The sequence below is a fragment of the Panulirus ornatus genome, chromosome 17 (genome assembly GCF_036320965.1).
Source record: "Panulirus ornatus isolate Po-2019 chromosome 17, ASM3632096v1, whole genome shotgun sequence".
Taxonomy (NCBI): Eukaryota; Metazoa; Arthropoda; class Malacostraca; order Decapoda; family Palinuridae; genus Panulirus; species Panulirus ornatus.
In genome coordinates, this window is record NC_092240.1 from 18006926 (window position 1) to 18014530 (window position 7605).

Consider the following 7605-nt stretch of genomic DNA (forward strand, 5'->3'; position numbering starts at 1 on the left):
GGTTAGGGGAAGCATTAAGTTTTAAAGTTAGCCTTGGAGAGTTTATAAGTTGGATCACTATTGACTCTGTCAATGTAGGTTGCAGAGCTAGGACCACCCCAAGTGTGAGAGCAGCACTCTGTACAAGGACGGATCAGTCCTTTGTATGAATAGAGCAACTGTTTAGAAGAAAAGAGATTTCAAAATCTAAACAGGACTCCCATTTTCTTAAAGGCAGACTTAGCTATTTTATTGATGTGGGGTTTCAGAGAATGAATGGATGTTTCAGTAATGCCAAGCATGTTCATTGAGTCCAGAGGTGGAATTACAGAACAGTCAAAGGAGAGGCAAAAGTTGTGAAGAATTTTTTAGAGCTAGGTAGAAACTGGGTTTTGGAAGCAAACTTTAACCAGATTTTGTCTGCTTCACTGAGATGTTCTGTCCAAATCTGAGTTTATTGAGGAAGTTTTGTCAAGATGAGATGCAGATCAAGTGAGAAAAGAAGAAGCAGAAGTGAAGGATGTAGAGGTATGCAGTGTTGAAAAGCTCTTGACAGTATTGAGCTGGGAGGTGCAGAAGAAGCAGTCTCAATAACTATTCAGTTAAGGAAAAGGATTAAACACCTACAGAAGCTCTTTACAGTAGTGGGCAGGGAGGTACATAATTTAGCAGATGATCAACAGACACGGAGCATGAATATTACTATAGATATACACAGACCCAGGGTCACACAAACAGCACTACGTACTCTGAAAGTTGAATTAACCTGTAGAAAGCTTAATATCCACCATTAGAAATGGAGTAGTTCAGAAAATTTGTGGCCTAGTTGATGAAAGGTTTAGAAAAGTACAGTGGCCACATTACCGATGTTGGATAGCTGATAGAGAGATTTTACAGAAAGTCAGAGATACAGAGGTTGACAGTTCAGCTCTGAGGGATCTAACAGAAAGACCTGTTGCCAGAGTCCCACCGCAGGAGAACAGATAAGGAGATAAGCTGTCTGTCAGCAGATCTTTGAATTACATCCAAGTTGATAGGAAATATTCAGCAAACTGTTCCATGTCATACATAAGGCCAAAACTAGAATATGCTTCCTTAGTTTGGTCACTACACCTAAAGAAGAATAAAGAGCTGATAGAGAATGTCCAGAGGAGAGTAAAAAAGACTACCAGAATTAAGAAAACTGAGTTACAGGCAAAGGCTGGAGGCTCTAGATTTGTTGTTTACTCACCTTTGAAGGTGGAGATTAAGGGATGACCTGTTCACAACCTTACAGTTCATAAAACATTGATGACATAGACAGTTAAAAGTTCTTTGAGAGATGTAGGACAGAGCAACCAGAGGACATAATACAAAATTATGCAAGAAAGTTGTTAAAAAGTTATAAAAGATGTAAGGAAGTCTAGATTTTGGCATCATTCCATAGAGTCTGAAACTGACCCACATCACCCCATTCCACAAAGGTGGAAGCAAAGCAATCCAAAAAACTTTCGACTGACAGCATTGATATTTTACATCAATAGAATCTTCAGAAGAGTTCTAAGAGGCAAGCTGACTGAATTTATGAAGTAAACAAGCTACATAACCTAGGATGGCATGATTTCAGGATGGTAAGATCTTGCTTCTCTCATTTACTTGACCTTTTTGATAGGATTGTCGAAGCTCTTGAGAACAAAGAATTTGTTGACATGATTTACACGGACTCTGCAAAAGCATTTAACAAATAGAAGGCAAAAGATGGGAATATCTTCAAAAAAATTTGGAGATGGTTATGCAACTTTTTCAACTAATAGATCACAACACATATTTGTAAACCATGCCATCTCCAGAGCCTCCATAGTAAAAAGCTCAGTCTCCAAAGGGACTTTTCATGCACCATTTTGTTTCTCATTCTTATGTATGACATTGATGCAGACTTGAGCCACATTTCTACATCCTCCTTAGCAGATAATGCAGGAATAATATGAAAATCAAATCTGTAGATGACGCCAAAAATTACTGTCTTAAATGAAATCTTTGACCGGGCAACTAAGAGTAGTTTGCTTTTCAGTGGAGATAAATTTCATCTCCATGGATATGGGGACAATGAAGGAATCAACAGCATCACAGAAGACCAGACAGACACAGACACTTTCATAAACCAAATGAATGATGTGAAAGACCTTGAAGTAGTAAAGACCTTGAGGTAATAATGTCTAATGACCCATTCTTCAACAAATGCAACAAAACAAGAGTTGCCTCATGCAGAGGGATGACAGGCTGGATCCTTTGGACCTTCAAGACAAGGGAAGAATAACCAGTGATGGAGTTATTCAAGACACTAATTCTTTGATGAATTGAATATTGTTGCAGTAATATCATCACCTTTCAATGCAAGCAAAATTGCAGATTTAGAAAGTGTCCATAGATCTTTCACAGCCAGTATTGATGTGGTAAAGGAACTATATTTCTGGGAATGACTGAAATCACTAAGGCTGTACTCCCAGAAGTGCAGATGGGAGAAGTATATCATCATCTGTTCCTAGAAAATCCTAGAAGGTGCAGTTCCCAACTTATATTCAGAAATAACAATCTACTGGCGTGACAAGCATGAAAGACTTAGTGAAATACTACCTCTGAAACCCAAAGGTGTGGTATGCACTAAAAGAGAAAACTCCATAACCATCTGTGGCCCAAGATTCTTCAACTCCTTGCATGCCATCTACCACCTGAAACAGCATGCAGTGCACAATAGGGAAATTCAAGAGGGCATTGGACAGTTACCTAGAGATTGTACCAGACCAGTCAGGCTTAAGGGCTATGTAGGCTTGAAGGCTGTGGCTACCATTAGCTTGGTCAAACAGTGACCTAAATCAGCAGCCTGGGCCCAACCCAGGGCTTTTTGGGTGAAGACCTCCGAAGACTCAACGAGTACCATAGTACCATATGAATGTAAAACTCCCTCTCTGTACAGTACAACTAGGTAATTACACAGAGGTAGGTAAGCAGGCAGGCTACAGTCAACACAAGCAGCTCTTAAGGAAATTCAGGATTACTTTGAATTCAGGAGGAAGATGAATATTTTAGTATTTAGGGAGAAAGATGAGGACTCATGTGAGCCCTAGATTGCTGTGAATCATTGCAAATTATAGGAGAAAGAGTAAATCTGATTTACAATAAGCCAGCATTACTGAGTAACGTTTGAATAGATGCCACCGAATGTTGTTTGTCATATGTGCTGATTAGGAAATCCACCATCCAGTTTTTTCAGACACAAGTCATGCAATCTGAAACAGGTCAGTATATTAGGAGGCAAGACCTGAATTTCAGAGTTTAATGAAATACAGTGAAAAGAATGGAAAAAAAGGAGAAAATCATGCTAGATCTATGCTGACAACTGTTGTCTATTTCACCAAACATCTGGTGAGGGCATACTTGAATAATTTTGAAATTTAAAGCTACTAAACAACTAATCCAGACACTTAGGGGAAAAGTAAGGATGGCAATGATGCATGAACCAGGCAGGCAAAGTACCATGAGCCAAAGGAGGTTGAATAGACTTACTGAGACTGCTAGTTTATGTATGCCCCAAGACAATGTCAAACACATCTAAGGAAAATTTTACAAAATGGGAGTAGATATGAGGATGAAGAAGGTAGATGAGACAATGAAGGAAGACTGATTTTGATTTTGAGTGTTTCCCAAGGGAGAGTGATAATGCCAGGGGAAAATGGGGTACCAAACTGCTGGTGGGAAATGTAAAGGAACTGGAATTCAGGGATCATTTAAGAGATTGCATCTATACCTGACATTATGGGAGTAGAGACAAGATTCACAAATAAGTTTAAGGCCAGCCTAATTTATTTAGGTGGATATACAACAGCAATGGGGGACAGAAAATAAAGAAGGGGGGATTAGCTCTCTTGATAAGGGATTCAATTAGATTCTAGAAAATATCAGAGATGGTACCTTCAGACAATACATAGTGGGTGAAATTACTTCGGATAGGAACTTTCTCCTGTTTTTGTGGAGAGAGGGGAGAAAGAATAGATTCCATGTGTTTCCCATGTGCCAAGGAAGGCAACTGAAATGGACAGGAGATGGTGACTGCAAACCCTCCCTTTCTTGTGTTTTTATTTCTAAAAGTTGGAGCAGAGGAAGGAGCCAAGTGATGAGAACCTATCCTCCTCTAAGGCTCAGACTGGGATGGCTTTACATATGCTTGGATGTAAGTGAGATGAGAAAGGAAAGAAATGTATTATGTTTGATGAGGAAAGGAACCTGAATATTCTAGCTCTGAGTGAAACAAAGCTCAAGGGTAAAAGGTGAAGAATGGTTTGGGGATAAAACCAGTTGTGAGGGTGAAGGGTAAGAGGGTGTAGTACTTCTGCTGAAGGAGGAATTATGGAATGTGTGAAAGAGTTAAAGGAAGTGAGCTTCAGATTGATGATGAAAGTTGTTTATAAAAGGTGGGTTGTTATTATTAGTGCTTATGTGCCTAGCCATAAGAAAAATCATGTAGAGAAGGGAGTGTTGTAGGAGCAGCTGAGTGATTGTGTCCATAGTTTTGATGCAAGAGATCGGGTATTTGTGGTGGATGATATGAATACAAAAGTGAGTGATGTGACAGTTCAAGTCATAATTGGGGGGCATGAGATATTCAGTAAGGTAAATAGAACTGGTATGTTTGAAGGAATAGTGGTTCCAACAATGTTGTATGGTTGCGAGGCGTGGGCTATGGATAGAGTTGTGCGCAAGAGGATGGATGTGCTGGAAATGAGATGTTTGAGGACAATGTGTGGTGTGAGGTGGTTTCATTGAGTGAGTAACGTAAGGGTGAGAGAGATGTGTGGAAATAAAAAGAGCGTGGTTGAGAGAGCAGAAGAGGGTGTTTTGAAGTGGTTTGGGCACATGGAGAGGATGAGTGAGGAAAGATTGACCAAGAGGATATATGTGTCGGAGGTGGAGGGAACAAGGAGAAGAGGGAGACCAAATTGGAGGTGGAAAGATGGAGTGAAAAAGATTTTGTGTGATCGGGGCCTGAACATGCAGGAGGGTGAAAGGAGGGCAAGGAATAGAGTGAATTGGAGCGATGTGGTATACCGGGGTTGACGTGCTGTCAGTGGATTGAAGCAGGGCATGTGAAGCGTCTGGGGTAAACCATGGAAAGCTGTGTAGGTATGTATATTTGCATGTGTGGACGTATGTATATACATGTGTATGGGGGGGGGTTGGGCCATTTCTTTCGTCTGTTTCCTTGCGCTACCTCGCAAACGCGGGAGACAGCGACAAAGTATAAAAAAAAAAAAAAAAAAAAATAGAACTGGTGAACAGCTTGTTAAGCTGTGTGCAGAAAAAACATTGGTGATTGGAAAACTTGGTAGAAAAAGAGGGACATACATCAGTAAAGATGATAAGTGAGCATTATTGGGCTTCATGCTAATTGATACATGTAATAATGAGAGATTCTAGGAAGTGAATATTCTGAGAAAGGCAGCTGGTAGGATGTCTGATTGTTACTTGGTGGAGGCACAGGTGAAGATTTTTGAAGGGTTTCAGAAAGGATGGAACGATATGCATGAGAAGAGGGTGGGTGAATTGAGTTTGGAAAAGAGGTTTGTTTGGTGAAATACCTGGAAAGATTGAGTGTAATATGGCTAAAGGAGAGGGGTAGACAAAACTAGGGGAGTGGATGAGTAATGGAAGGTACTTAGGGAATTTATTTATATGTACTTAGAAAAGTTCTGTGGGGCCTGGATGTGGATGGGGAGCTGTGGTTTTGGTACATTACACATGACTGCTAGAAATTGAGTGTGAACGAATGTGGCTTTTTTTTCTGTTTCCAGGCCCTGCCTAGCTAATGCAGGCCATAGCAATGGTGTTTCCTGTGGGGCAGGATGGCGCCAGAAATGGATGAAGGCAAGCGAGTGTGAATATGTACATGTGTATGTATGTTTATGTGTATATCTGCTTATGTGTATGTATATGTGTATATGTTGATATGTTTACGTATGTATATGTGTGTGTATGGGTGTTTATGTACATATATGTGTATATGAGTGGATGGGCCATTCTTTGTCTGTTCCCTGGCACTACCTTGATGATGTGGGAAATGGTGATCAAGTATGATAAAATATATATAACTTAGGAAAGCAGAACAAGAAAAATGCCTTCAATGCAAAAGGTGGGAGGTATAAGGCAAATGAGAAAGGGTAGTGAGTGGTGGGATGCCAAATTGTTAGTGACAGCAGAGAGAGGTGTATGGACAGTACTTAATGGAAAGGAGTATGAGTGATAGGGAGATGTACAAGAAACAGTGACATGAGGTCTAGAGGAAGGTGCAGAAACTGAATAAGGAGGCAAATGAGATTATCAGCAGAGTTCATGAAAAATAAGAAAATGTTCTGGAAGGAGGTTGATAGCTTGAGAAAAACAAGAGAACAAAGGGGAATGGGTAACAGGCAGTGATGAGTTACAGAGGAAATGGAGTGGATATTGTGAAGGATTTGTCGAGTGTCTTTGATTATAGGGTGACATTCGTAGGATCAGAGAGGTATGTGAAATGAGAGACCCATGGAAAATGGTTTTTGGAAAGAGAAGAGGTATTGCAGGCCTTGCATAAAATGAAATATAGCAAGGTGTCTATGATGGGAAGGTATTGCAGTCAAATTTCTTAAAGAAAGGGGTGACTCTTGTTGATTAGTTAGATTGCTTAGAACATTTTACTGGGAGGAACAAAGTGATTTAAGGCCTTAAGTGGTGGAGGATATGTGGATCATGTGCTTACTTTGAAGAATGTGTGAGAAATACTTAGAGAAGTGGAAGGAGTAGAGAAACAGAAGGATTTTAATGTGGCATTCATGGATCTGGAAAAGGCATATGCTAAGGTTATAGAGATGCTTTGTGGAAAGTGTTGGGAATACTTAATATGGGAGGAAAGCTATTAGAAGCATTGAGGAGCTTTTATCAAGAGAGTAATGCATTTGTGCAAATAGGTAGAAAGGAGGGTGAGTGGTTTTGGTTGAAGATTGGTCTATGGCTGGGGAGTGTGATGTCACCATGGCTGTTTGATTTGTTTTTGGTTGGGGTGGTGAGGGAGATACATAACAAGAGTCTTGAAGAGAGGAGCAGGTCTCTAATCTGTTGGGGGGGGGGGGGGGGGGGGGGGGGGGGTTGACTGGAAGGTGAGTTAGTTGTTGTTTGCTGATGACACAGTGCTAGTGGCAGATTCAAATGAGAAACTGTAGAAGTTGGTGCCTGAGTTTGGAAGACTTTCTGAAAGGAGTAAGTTGAGATTAAGTGTGAATAAAAAGGAGCTCAATCGGTTTAACATTGCAAAGAAACATGTTAGTTTATGTGTGAGTTTGAATTGAGAAGACTTGGAGGAAGTGAAGTGTTTTGTATACCTTTGATTGGGAATGGCAGCAAATGGAACCATGAAAACTTAGGTGAGTCATAAAGTTGATGAGGGGAGTAAAGGTTCTGTGAGCAATGAGGAATGTGTGGTGAGATAGGTCACTATCTGGAATGGCAAAAATTGTTGGTATGTTTAACAGTATAGTAATCCCAGTGGCAGAATACGGACGTGAGGCATGGACTGTAGATGACACTGTGCAGAAGAGGGTAATGATAGGGTATGAGAGACAT